The sequence below is a fragment of the Camelus ferus genome, chromosome 14 (assembly GCF_009834535.1).
Source record: "Camelus ferus isolate YT-003-E chromosome 14, BCGSAC_Cfer_1.0, whole genome shotgun sequence".
Taxonomy (NCBI): Eukaryota; Metazoa; Chordata; class Mammalia; order Artiodactyla; family Camelidae; genus Camelus; species Camelus ferus.
This window is the reverse complement of record NC_045709.1, coordinates 33,837,502-33,852,243: the sequence shown is the minus strand read 5'-3', so window position 1 is coordinate 33,852,243 and position 14,742 is coordinate 33,837,502. Positions and strand designations below refer to the sequence as shown.

The window sequence follows — 14,742 nt, the reverse complement described above, 5'->3', positions numbered from 1 at the left end:
TGAAAGCAATATGTCATTTTAATCTTTCTGTTTTTAAGATTTTTTTAAGATTTAAGAAAATATTTGATTTTCTTCAGTTTGACTTTCATATTCTTAGCTGTGGTTTTCTCTGTATCTAGTTTGAGATTTGTAGAGCATCTTGGATATGTAGTTTAATAATTTCCATCAGTTTTGGAAAATTTTTGTCTACTGTTTCTTCACATATTGCTTCTGTTCCATTCTTTCTCTCCTCTGTTTCTTCAACTCCAATTACATGGATGTTAGACCTTTCCATCATGTTTCATGTCTCTTATGCTCTTTTATGTGTTTTCCATCTTTTTTACTCTGCTTCAATTTGATACACTGACTTGTTCTCCATTTCACTAATTGTTCTGTTGTGTTTATCTGATTTAAAACCCATCAATTGAATTATTAATTTCAGATACAATCACTTTCTATTATAGGACTTCCATTTGACTTTTAAAATATATAGATTCTTATTCTTCAGTGAAATCCTTTATCCTATCTTTTCTTGAAAATAAATCATAGATGTTTTAAAGTCCTTGTCTGATAATTCCCAAATCGAATTCACCTACAGCTCTTTCCCTGTTGTCTGAGTTTCTTCTCCTGCTTTTTGATAATATGGTCCTTTTTTAACCCAGCACGTTTTGGTTGGATCCAGACATTGTAGATGACAAATTGTACTTATTTTTCTGGCAGATAGAACATCAGTGCATCATCTTGATCCTCACGTGCCATCATTCTCTGGTTGTTCGTAAACTTTAAGTCCTGCTTTGTTTTTTGCTTTCCATTTGCTTTAAACAATTTGTTTTAGGTTGGATTCTTCCAGAAGTAGAATCTGAACCAAGCATTTGGATAGAATGATTAATTAATAAAGTGCTTCCTAGATAAACTATTAAGAGAGTGGGAAAAGCAGGATATAGAAGGGGAAGAAGCCAAGGAAGGTACAGTTCAGGTGAAGATCCAGACTCAACCTCATTTCTAGCATACTCTGAAACATCAGTTACAACCGTAGAGTTCATCTTACCCTGAAGCAAAGCAGTTGAGGTTTTGTATTCCCACAGTAGTCAGTCATTGGCTATGGTCCATCCTAGGAAATGTCACGCTTTCAAGCACTTTTAGTTCTCCTCAGCGGCAAAACAACTTTAGTGCCCATGCACAATACTCCAAAACATTGTTTCTCAACCCTTAGTTAGCCTTCTTAGACATTTTTTTCCTAATCACCTCCCATGGAATTTTATTACCATAAATACACTGTATATCTGTTTATGTATTATATTTTTATCTGTTCTTAATACATGGAAAGAGTAAGTTTAGGTTTTTGGTTTTTTTTTGCTCCCCAAGAACCATAATTGCCCTGGTGGAGAATGCATACTTTAGAGGTTACAGGTATGAGCTGTTAGCAACGACGTATTTAGTTGCTGGCAGTTGGGTACACAGGCCTGGGGAAAGAGATCCAAGGAGATCTAGGTGGGTCACCAACAATGTTGCTACACATTTCTTTTAAATATTTTGTGTAGTTTATAGTTACCCGTTTTGTGGAAGTGTTAGTCCAGGACAAGTTACTTGATCATGCTAGAGCCAGAAGGTCCCCGTTTCACTTTATTTCTAATAGTAGAATGATTATCAACTCGTGGTCAGCCTTGTTTCATTTATTCTCCCAACCACTGTCCCTAACTCCAGATTATTATGAAGTAAATCCCAGACATATTTTTGCTTAGGCACTCAGTGTATTTTTTTTTCTTCTTACATGTTTAGTAGTTTTACTAAATTGTGTCTTGGAGTTGGTTGTTCTGAGTTGATTTTCTTAGATATGCAGTCAACCTTTTCAATATATAACTTAGCTTTCCTAATGAGAAAAAAATGACTTTTTCTTGAACTATTTTTTGCCTTTGTTCTCTGTTGTTTTGGTTTTCTTCTTTGGGGTCTCTATGACCATCTGTCACTTTTTCTCAAGTCTTTAAAAATCACTTTCTTAATTTCTTTTTGATTAAAATTTTTTTTTCTTATTTCACCTTCTATTTCTATAAGGTTTTTTTTTGGTATTTACTTTTATGCTATTTCTAATGTAATCTTCATTTCTGAAATTAATTTTTTATTTATATTTGTTGTTTTTTCCTGAATTCTGTCATCTCTGTTTTTAGTTCTTCTAATTTTTATTTATGCTGTTCTCTCAAATCTTCTATTATTTTGTTAATTTGTTTTAGTTCATTTTGAATTATTAGTTTGTGGTTTTTATCTATTCTGTGGGCAGTTTTTAAGGTCTGCTTTCATTGTCTTTAGGAATGTTATTGATGTTTTCCTAACATCTTTTTCCTCATAATAACTTAGAGATATGACTGCCTCCCTTTTTGTTATTCATTTTCATATAAAATTAGTGTGCCTAACTTTCAGGTGGAAGGAATCAGTCAGGATAACGTCTGTAGATTTACAGTGTAAAGCTCCCTGTCCTATTGTTTTTACAAAATGTTCAGAAATATTACCTTGTACTTTCTGAGATCTCTTGGCTTCACTTTTTATCTGGACCTTCTTTTCCTTTTGCCCTCACATCCCTGTATTGGTCAATTTGGATTCTACTTCCTGCAGTTTCTCACAGTGTGAACTTTTATTCTGTCCTCTTGCTGATTTTTTTGCTGTTTCCATTTTCTTAGCTTATCGGATACCCTTGCTTCTATCTGCTTTCTCCCTCACAAATGCTGATAATTTCCAGCTCTTGTGGCTTCTTGTGTTTTTTCCTACCCACTTCTTTTTTAATGTTTGTGGGTATAGCTTGCCACTTAGTTTTGTTGTAGGTGTTACTTAATGCTTTTTAGTTTTGTTACCCTAGTTTGTCTGGGTGGATTTGGGAAATTTAAAAACTACATCACCATCATATTCTGTAATAAATTTAAAAAAGAATTGTTCTGTGCTTATTAGATTCTGTTAAGGGAACTTTGTGCTAACTGGTAAGTATGAATTTTCTTCTTTTGTTTATCAATGAAACTTCTGTCAATTGGTCAGAAATTAACAAATCTCAGTCTTAGATTCCTTGAATTTCATGAATCTTCAGTATATAATTCACTTTTAAATTAGTGTCTCTGCTGGATACCCTATTACCCTATCTCTTACTCTTGGGGAAGAAAATTAGTGACTTTACCTTTGATTCCTTGTGGGCTCAACTCTGTTCTTCCAACTCTGTTCTCTCTTTTCCTCATTATAGTCTTTCTTCTCTTTATTCCTTTCTTTTTGTTTTGTTTTGTTTTTGGGTGAGAGAGGCAATTAGGTTTACTTATTTAATTATTTTTAAAATGGAGGTACTAGGGATTGAAACCAGGAACTTGTGCATGCTAAGCATGTGCTCTACCACTTGAGCTATACCCTCCCCCATCTCTTTCTCTTTATTCTTATTTTTAGCACTATAAACTCAGTTTCACTGCTTTCAAAAGTTTATACTCCAGGAGCAGAGAACACATACCCACAAATATATGTCACAATTTAAAATGTCATAAGAGCTTTTATGTTATCAACGTGAAGAGGATGTAGTAATTAACTTTGGCCAGAGAAATGTAAGAAGGCTTCACAGAGGAGGTAACATCTGAGGGAGACAGGTTTTGAGGAAAGGACAGGAATTTAGTAGATGTGTGAAACAGTTTACTCAAAGAAACTGCTAGAGCAGTTCCCTTGAAACAGAATCACTTTTCCTCTCCCATGACAGTATTTCCCTATAGTAGATGAACGTATATTGATATTAAATTTGTTTTCTCATGGTCACATATTAATGTAAATGTGTCTAATAGAAAGCCAAGGGAGTGTATAATTTTATTGCTGGGAGTGGACAGTGGATTAAGAAGAGTAAATTTAGAATGAGAACTACTTATGAAAAGACAGGTGGAAGAAGAAGTTCCAGTGAGAGATACTGAGAAGTGAAATCAGACTTATAAGGTAAACCAGGAGAGATTTGTCTCAGATAAGCCAAAAAGGAAGAGAATTTTAATAATGAGTCAAGGGTCAACAATGTTAACAATGTCAAAGACAAGTTAAGCTGACTGTACCCTGAAGCAAGGTATTGGACTTAGTGGTTTAGAGGTCACTAAGTGATTTTATTTGTTTTACTTTGCTTTGGATACTTAGAGATTTCTAATATTTATTTTGTTTTAGAACTATGTAAAATATTTACATAGTTTCAAAGTCAAGTATGCAAAGCATGTCTGCCTTCTATCTCTGTCTTCTCCATCCTATTCCTTCTTCCACCCCACTGGTAACTATTTCTTTTGTATTTCATTATTTATTTTTCCTTTGAGTTTTAGATTTGAGACTTTCATTTTTTTCATGCCCAAGTGAGTCTAGGTGGTTGACTCTTATTGCTACTCTCACCCACTGACCCCAATCCCACTACCCTTCACAAGAAGAAACACTTTAAGTCTATAGCTTAGCGAGTACTGAGCTTTGTCAGCTGACTTGTAATGGGTCAAAGTGCAGGCAGAAGGGTCAGTGGCATTGATCTTCCTTGGCATCCAGGAATTGATTAGCCTGTCAGCCTGGCACTCAAAAGATTTGTTGGTAGTAATAGCCTTCTTTAGTTTTAGGAGTACTGAAGGGAAATATTTGTCATGAAGTTGCCATCTATTGCATCATCAGCCTGATGTTCAATATATTCCTGTAAATTCCTAAACCAGAAATTCTTACCTAAGTTTATCCCATCACTGAAACCTTCTTTTGGTCACCAGGGAATCTATCTCTTTAAGTATCAGACTAGAGTCCTCAAATCTCTCTCTCAGGAGATGTTTTCTATCCCATTCTTTGGTATTCTCATTTCTGGTGGCAGAGACAAGTAATAGAAGAAAATCAGTGATCCACAAATGGGGCCCTCAGTTCAAGGCCATGGGCAGCAGTAGTTTGATCTGTGCAGAGAACATCAAACAAGCATTGTTCGTTTAGAAGTCTCTTACTCTTTTCCTTGACTTTTTCAGAAGAATGAATTTTTGTGAAAATATATATAACCTTGTGAAAGTTTATCTGAACCTTCTCCAGAGAATATCACCATGCTATCTGTGCTCTTCCAAATGTACTTGGAAATTAAATCCGTATCTACTGAAGCATGGATTATTGTAACGCCATCAGTTTCCAAGGAAAATATGACATCATCCAGGACCCAAATACCTTCCTTAGAGTTAAAAAGGCCTTCATGATGTTCACTCCCAGTATAATTTGCCACCTTTCTAACAGCCAGTAAATTGAGACTATCTTCCATGTCAGTTGCACGTGTCTGGAGAGTACTATACTTGGGCTACTTTCAGCTGCTTCAGCAGGTCCGGAATCCAAGTCCCCTGATTAAAAGCACCTAGACCTTCTATCTGTCATCAAATGTTTCTTAATAGCATTGTCAAAGAGGATCTGGAAGTATGCATGTATATAAGGAAGAAAAAATAACATGAATAAATCTACTTCCCTAGACAAACATTAATTACTTTATCCCATTGGAATCTTGTTTGAGTTTCAGTTTTAAGGATTGTTCCCTGTCTCTTGCATCATCATTTTCCTGCTATCTACTGGATCATTTATAATGCATGCAGATATATACATGTTGGAATATCTCTCTTCTATTTCTCACTCTCCTTTATAGATAGCAAAAGTCCTTGAAGAGTTGTCCATACTTGCTCTCTTCAGTTCTCCTCACCTAGCTACATAATTTCTGTCTCAAAACCTGGGAATAGTTTCTCTGAACTGTTATGGAGGGCATGCAGAAGTTCATCTCTACAATGATGATACTTAACCATTTCCACTGATGTAACTTTACCATTTGGCTTTAAATCCAAAACTTTATAGTGTCCTGGAAAAAAAGGCTCCACTTTGAAAAAAGAGTTGTGATGTGCGCTTCAAGTTAACAAAACTTTTAGCTTCTGAACCCACAGCCAAAAAATCCATCTTCTATCATGACTTTAAACAAAGGTCTGATTCCTTAGGTGTCTCTTTGCCCAAGAACACTTTCTTACTCACAGTATCCAATAAAATAAATGCAAACACCCCATCTAGCATACAAATTGCTTGCTCAGTTCCTCCTTTGTTATAAAGATGAAGGATTATCTCATTATCTGCTTTGGTCTGGTAATCAGATTCAAAATAGTATTTCATCTCCTTGTGGTTATAGATCTCACCATTGTAACCAACCCACAAATAAGGATATTTCTTAGCTCAAAATGTCTGCATCCCAAACAGTTGGTCAACTACTGCCAGCCACTGAAATCCAAAGCTGCAGTTGTTGCAGCCATTGATATTCTGAAGACGAAATGCATCTGGACTCTGTGTGCAATCTTCGTATGACTCAGACACTGAGCAGATGGACAGTCATCACTGCCTAAAGGACCCCAAATGCCACACGTGGTGCAGCGGAGCTACAGGATCTCTGTGCGTGCTCAGGCCAGGCTGTCAGGAAGGGGGAGGAAAGGGCTGTGGACTATCTCCATCATCTGTTTTATTACAAGTGTATCTATTATAATCTGTATCTATAGTTCTCTTTTGTTAGATAAATGCTAGCAAACTATGCGTACTCTACCTTGATTTTTCTCTTTCAACAGTATATCCTGGCAGTCATTCCACTGTTGTATATAGAGATTTTCCTCATTCCTTTTCACACATACATAGTCTCCCATTATATGGATGTTCTGGTACATTTTAAGATAGAATAAGGATACTAGGAAAGAGTCAAAGCAGGGGAAGCCTTTCAGAAGAGGAGGCCTTTTATTTTGCCAACCTGTAGGTAACTTGAGGGTCCCAGAGACTGAGATGATGAAGCTAACAGAGAGATGGCTGAACATTATTAATACAAGATTGCTTCTGGTCCTATATAATAAACCCCTTTGTTCTCTGAGCCGAAGAGGAACTGGAAGGATTTGAAGAAAGAAATTGGCTTTTTCCTTTCTTCCTATACTTCTCATTTTGTATAGTTTCTTTCATTTTATAAGGTTTTAAAGGAGGCCTAGAGCTAACCCGGAGTGCAGCCATCTGTCGCAGGAGAGGCATCTAACAGAGTATCAGGGAAGTCCTGCTTTCACCTTTGGGAAACCACTTTCTTGATGCTTGATATTTCTCCTTTGACTCTTACTGGAATCAGTTCATTGGGTAGATGAGGTGTCCCTTCAGAAGTCTCTGAATTGAATACAAAATAGCTTAACTCCAAAGCCCTGTTATACACTAGATCCCAAAATTCACTCTAGTCTATTTCCCATCTTGCATTCTGCTCAGCCATATTGTCCAATAAAGCTTACCAAAGAGAGTGTTTCAGTGAGTACCATGTAATAGCATACCTAGCAACGTACACACATGCACAACCCTCAGTGGGGTTAATGGAACTAAAATCAGGGAAAGTAAAGCATAGAAAATGTTTGCTCTTCTGTTTTCCTCTCTGTTAGCCCACTTCCTTACCTCTCCTCAGAAGAGTTGCTGATAGGATTGATCCTACTCAACTGACGTAGTCACACAGAGGATGGGATCACTGTGCTTTAAAAGATTATACACAAAGCCTATATGAAGAAGATTTTGAAGCAGTCCTGAAAAATCACAAAAGTGGGGAAAGAAAAATAGAAACACATTCCTCATTCTTGGATAGGACCATTCAACCGCATAAATATGTCAGCTCTCCTGAGGTTAATATATACATTTAATGTAATTCCCAAAAAAGATGCCAGGGAAACTTTTCCTGGCACTGGATCCTGAACTTCAAGTAGAAAAATAAATAAGCCAGAATATCTGTGAAAGTCTTCAAAAGGAAGAGCAACGAGAGGAGGCTGGCCTTACTATGTATTAAAAAATACTATAAAGATCCTATAATTAAAACAGTGTGGTTTTGATGCCTGGCTATATACACAAACAAGTAGAAATAGTTCTAAATATGTATGGAAATTTAACATATGACAAAGGTAGCATCTTAAATCATTGAGGGACAAGATTAACTTTAAAATGGCATTAACATGACTAGAGAGTCATTTAAAAAAAAGATATGTATTTGGATTTACATTCCCCTTAATTTAAATTATATTTACTCCAAATAGATGAGTTATTTCAGCATACAAAAATGTAAATATAAGTTCAAGAAAAAAAATATGCCTACCTCTTTATAACCTGGACATGAGGAAGAACTAATATAAATTCCAGAAGATTGATACATTTTGTCTATCATATCTATCTAAAATAGATATAAACTTTTGCTTGGTAAAAGCATCATAAGCGAAGTCAAAAGACAAATAAAAACTAGGAGAAAATATTTGCAGCTAAATTAGTTAATAACAAAATAGCTAATTTCTGCCATGGATAAATAAGTAAAAAAATAAGGAAGAGTATTAAGAGGTGCTGCAACATGGGTGAACCTCAAAAACATGCTAAGTAAAAGAAGCCAGTCACAAAAGATCACATACTCCGTGATACTGTTTATATGAAACATCCAGAATAGGTAAATCTATAGAGACAGAGAGTAGGTAAGTGCTCATCTAGGCTGGGTGGGGTAGGGGTGGAAGTTGGGAATGAGGGGTGATGCTGATGGGTATGAGATTTCTTTTGAGGGTATTAAAAGTGTTCCAAAAATATATTATGGTGATGGTTGCACAACTCTATAAATATACTAAAAATCATTGAATTGTATACTTTAAATGGGTGAACTGTATGGTATATAAATTATATCATAATAAAGCTATTTATGTATATATAAATTTATATATATATTAAAGACAAAAGCCCAGTAGGAAAATGGCCAGAAATGTTAAGAGACAGTTCATAGAACATAGAAGGCAAATGCCTGTGAAACATTTGAAAAAAATAGTCAGCACGTTTCCTCAGAAAAGAAATGCAAATTAAAGTATATTGAAATACTGTTCTTCACTCATCAGATTGGAAGTATTGGGAGACAATCTTCATGGTGTTTCTACACATCATGTGACAGTTTTTATTCTCCACTATCTTTTCAAGGATGTTTGTGTGGCAAATAGATAGAGAAGACAAAAATAGTGCCTCCCTCTGTGACAGAGGACAAATTTGTTTCCAGACCAGGATAATAAAGATAACATCTTCCTCTGGAGTAAATGATGGGCAGATTTTTTAGCAGCCCCTTATAAGATTAGGACTAATCTCAGTGTTCCTCTGCTGTGACACAAACTCCCCTGGGCACAGTATCTACCTGGGTGGCTCCTCAATATCCCCATGGAATTTGGGGGGCACGATAAACCAATGCCAACATGAAACTCAGGCTCCCACTGTGCCATAAATAATAGGTTCTTTTGCTTCCAACCTAAGAGTTTAGTGTCTTCTGGCAGCACCCACAAAGGCTAACTCATTAACCTGCAAGGAGGATAAAATCTCGTACCCTTCCCAGTTCTTTACCAGAAGAAATCCAAAAGCTTAACAACACACTCTTGGTAAGCTTGGGAAGAAACAAATATTCTTACACATTGCTGGTGGGGTTGCAGAATGGCAAAACGCCTCTGGAGGGAAAATTTGGCAATATATAATAAAATTATGTGTGCATTTACTCTTTGACTCAGTGGTCCTTCTAGGTACCTAGCTGAAGGTAAACCTCCACAAATGCAAAATATAAAATGCACTGTGCTCTGCATTGTGAAATTATTTGTAATGGGAAAAACTTGATATCAAATCTGAGTATCCATCAATAGAAGGCTGATTGAATAAACTATGGCATATTCACACATAAATACATTTGTATATACTTATACATATGTATATGTAATTATTTTTGTGAGAATAGAATAAACAAGAAATTTTAGAAAATGGAAATTGTTTATAGAGGATTGGTAGAATGGGTATAGGGGACAAGGGTGGGAGCAAGAATTCTCCAGGTATCCTTTTTCTATAGTTTATAGACTTCTGGATCAGGTAAATGATTTACATATTCAAAAAATAAAATTAAGTAGAATAAGAAAACAACCCTAAAGTTGAACACAAACAGAAACAAATAAATGGAACTGAACATAACACTTAAATCACATTGAGGAAATAAAGTTACTTTGGAACACAGAACAGTGTAACATTTTCCACACATAAACTCTTAAGGATAAATAAAACTGCAAAGGTATTTTAAACTGCATTCAATAAATTTGTTGTTAGTAATATTTTTGTTCATAATGTATACTTTTATATAATATAAAATATTATAAAATATACTTCTGTATATTATAAAATAAAAAACAAAACAAGTAAATATTAATGTTATTAGGAACCAAGATTTCTAAGTTAAGAAGATAAGAAGAAAAGTACTATGATGTTAACTTTGAATTGGAAGTATCAACATGAATTTATGAGAGAGATAAATATATATATTAATATATATATGTGTGTGTGTATATATTTTTTTAGATTTGACACGTGTGTGCCTGCTATATGTGCCAGGCACAAGACATATGATAATGAATAATAAAGGTATAGCCCCTACTATGATAGAATTTACAGGAGATGTTAAGTAATGACACAATTACAGTGCAATTAAGCCTAGCATTTATTTCACCATGAGTTTACATCATCACCACTCAGTATATGAAGTTCCCCAGCCTGAAAAGCAGCCCAGTCGTGTTATTAAGACAGAATAGTCAGTGCCAACTTTAAGAGAGAATGAGTACTCAGAGTGAGGGCAACTTTTGCCTAGAAATGAACAGTTGGGGTCACTCCCAGTGTGTAGGAATGTTAGTTTTCTAATGACAGGAATTAAGTACACAGGCTGGTGCTGAGCTATCCAGGCTTGCACTGACAAGCAGTGGTGCCTGTCATTCCCAGACAAGATTGAGAAATATTCTGTACCTTCCCATCTCCATCTAATAAGAAACATCTTGCTTGGAGTCAAGCATGGCGTGAAAGGAACTGACAACTAGTTTTCAGTCCAAAATTTTCATAGGAAATACATGTTCATCACCTTGAGTGATGGTGTCACTCTTCAAGATTGGTCCAGTGTCAGTGACTTAATTATGAAAGAAACTATGAGCTAGATCTAAAGCAAAAGAGCTTGGGACTGAGTTTAAGTGGTGCGCCGGTCTTGTAAGGCATGTGAAGGTGAGATAGTCTCTGAAAGTACACCACCTGTTTCCTGCCTTTTCTTAAAGTTTATTTTTTGGGGGGGAGGTAATTAGGTTTATTTATTTATTAATTGGAGGCACTGGGGATTGAACCCAGGACCTCGTGCATGCTAGGGAGGCACTTACCACTGAGCTATACCCTCCCCCTCCTACTTCTTTTTAAAACCCTGTTTCTGTTAAATTTAGTTCCTAAAGACTAGCGCCTATGAAAGGTCCACAGGTGGAGACAGGAATCTCCCTTTCTGGTACAATGTGATAGAGTTTCAGATTTCTGGTTGGCCTGTTAAGGTGTTTGCTGTCTAAAAAGTCACTTAGTGGTTGAGTTAGAGATACTACCAGATACCTAGGAACTGGTACCAAGTGAAGCCGAGTGGTTCCCACAGGAAAGTGAATACAAAGTGGGTGGTTTCATTGTATACTTTAGCCATGTCATAAGCAAACTGTAGCCAGTATTGGACGTATGCCTAGAAGTGACTAAGGGCATATTGCAAAGGGCAGTATCAGGGATAGGAATCTTCTGTGCAGTGGTGTACTGGTAAATGTTTAACAACAGATTTTTCAGTAGAGTGGGAGTGGGGGGAGGGGCGTGATTTGTAGTGTTTTCTGATTTCCGTTCTGTAAGTATTTCCACAGGCTGATTTCAGGCTCCTAGGGATTTAACAACTGTCTGGCAGATTCCTGACAATTTAGCAATTGGTTTTCATAAGCTGGTTCTATCTGTCACTAAGACAAAAGGCAACAATTCAGACCAAGGAAGTTCAAGAGTTTCTAAAAGTTTAACTACAGTTGAGAATTCCTTTTGTCTTTTCTGTATTGCCTAAGGATTGAAGGTGATATGAGCAGTGAAGGATTCTTCTGTACCTTGTTTTTCTTTTCTTTTTTTTTTTTTGTTTTGTTTTTGCTTCATCTTTTATTTGTGGGGTTTATCCATGTGGATATTTTTGCTCTAGTTCTAGAATGATGCAAAATACTTTCTAAAGTGCAAATACAATATCACTTCCTGGATTAAGATTCTTCAGGTTTCTCACCTCAAAGAATATAGATTAAAAAAAACCAAACGCATCTAAAGAGAATGAGTAAAGAACCTAGTGTGGCAAAAGGAGATGTCTTTGAATGTTATGGGGGAATCCCTGCATTGTTAAGTCTTTTGATCCCTCAAGAGAAGTAGAAAATTTGGAATTTTATGTGAATGCTGCCATATTTTGAATATAGTTAACCAACTCAACTTAGCATGCCACTTGTGTGCACGTGCGTGCGCATACACACACACACACACACACACACACACACATACCGCTAAAACCAAACATAGCCTTATGCCATATGTGGCCCATTTTTGCCACATTTTGATTTCTGGCCTCAAAGATAAAACCCATCCACTCTGTAGTACAATATTTACTTTCTTCAGGATCTGGCCCCTTCCTCTTCCTTCAGTTTTGCCTTTAAATATTTCCTTTGCTCCAGTCATACCATTTGTGTTGGAAAACATGCTGCTGGATTTGCACCTCACTGTTGTTAACACATGCTATTCTTGCTGCTTGGAAGTCCTTTACCCAGAATATCCATTTTTCTGTCTTTGATATTTTTTTTATGGTCAAAAACTTTTTTTGGAATAATTTTAGATTTATAGGAAAGTTCTAAAGACAAAATACTGAGAGTTCCCACACATTTTTACCCTATTTCCCCTACTGTTAACATCTTAGATTCCCATGGTACATTTGTTAAAACTAAGGAAACAGTACTGGTACATTGTTATTAACTAACCTCTAGACTCTATTTGGATCTCAGTAGTTTTTACAGTTTTCAGTTTTAGGATCCAACCCAGGATACTGCACTGTATTTAGTCGTTGTACGTTCTTAGCCATCTCTGGTCTGTGATAGTTTCTGTCTTTCCTTGATTTGCATGACCTTGACAATTTTGAGTATTTTAAAAATTTATTGATATTTATTTATTTATAAATTTAAACTCTATTGAGGTATGATTAATATACAAAATTATAAGGTATTTGAAGTGTACATTGTGGTGATTTGATATATGTATACATTTTGAAAGGATTCCCCTCCATCTTGTTAATTGACACATCCATTACCTCACATATATAACTTTTTTTTTTGGTGGGAACAATTAAGTTCTACTCTCTAATATAGTGTTATCAATTATAGTCACCATATGTTAGATCCTCAGAACTTACTCATTTTATTGCTGAAAGTTTGCACCCTGTTACCAATCTCTCCCTATTTCCTCCCTTGTCCTAGACCCTCCCTGCAAACACTTTTCTACTCTGTTTCTGTGAGTTTGACATTTTTTTTCTTGTTTTTAGGATTCCACATGTCAGTGACAGCACATGGTATTTTATCTTTCTCCGTGTGGTTTATTTCACTTTATATTCCACATCTTTATCCATTCATTTGTTGATGGATACTTAGGTTGTTTCCATACCTTGGCTGTTGTAAATAATGCTTCAGTGAACATGGAAGTGCAGATATCTCTTCAATTTCCTGTTTTCATTTCCTTTGGATATATACCTAAAAGTGGGATTGATGGATCATGTGCTAGTTCCATTATTAACATTTTGAGGAATCCCTATGTTGTTTTCCATAGTGGCTGTGCCAATTTACATTCCCATTAACAGTGTACAAGAGCTCTGTTTTCTGCACATCCTTTGCCAACACTTATCTCTATTGCTTTCATGATAGCCATTCTAATAGGTGTGAGGTGATGTCTCACTGTGGTTGTGATGTACATTTCCCTGATTATTAGTGATGTACCTATTTCACGTATATGCCTTTTGTATGTCTTTTTTGGAAAAATGTCTGTTCAGTTCCTCTGCCATTTTTTAATTGAATTTTTCTTTTGCTCTTGACTTGTATGAGGTATGAGTTCTTTATGCATTTTAGATATTAACCCCTTATCAGATACATGATTTGCAAATATTTTCTTCCATTTTGTAGGTTGCCTTTTTATTTTGTTGACAGTTTCCTATGCTGTGTGGAAAGTTTTAGTTTGATGTAGTCCCACTTGTTTATTTTTGCTTTTGTTGCCAAATCCAAAAAATCATTGACCAGACTGAAAGGACCTTACCACCTATTGTTTCTTCTAGGGATTTTATGGTTTCAGGTCTTACATTCAAGTTTTTAATCCATTGAGTTGATTTTTTTTTTTTTTGGTATGGTATAAAATAGTGGTCTAGTTTCATTCTTTGCATGTAGCTGTCCAGTTTTCCCAACACCATTTATAGAAGAGACTGTCTTTTCCCTATTGTATATTCGTGGCTTCTTTGCTGCAGATTAATTGATCATATATATACATGGATTTATTTCTGGGCTGTCTATCCTGTTCCACTGATCTGTGTGTCTGTTTTTATGCCAACACTATACTGTTTTAATTACTAAAATTTTGTAATATAGTTTGAAATCAAGAAGTGTGATACCTCTAGCTTTGTTTTTTCCCCTCAGGATGGCTTTGGCTATTCTGAGTCTTTTGTAGTACCATACGAATTTTAGAAACTTTTTTCTATTTCTGTGAAAAATGCCGTTGGAATTTTGATAGGAATTGCATTGACTCTGTCGATTGCGTTGGGTATTATAGACATTTTAACAATATTAATTCTTCCAATCTACAAGTATAGAATATCTTTCCTTTTTTGTGTGTCTTCAATTTCTTTTTTCAGTGTCTTAAAGTTTTCAGTGCATA

At 35.6% G+C, this 14,742-nt stretch overlaps 1 pseudogene; it reads right to left on the bottom strand.

The window, feature by feature from the left end:
- Positions 1-4,349: 4,349 nt before the first annotated feature.
- Positions 4,350-6,981, bottom strand: LOC102514890 (annotated as a pseudogene).
- Positions 6,982-14,742: the final 7,761 nt, after the last annotated feature.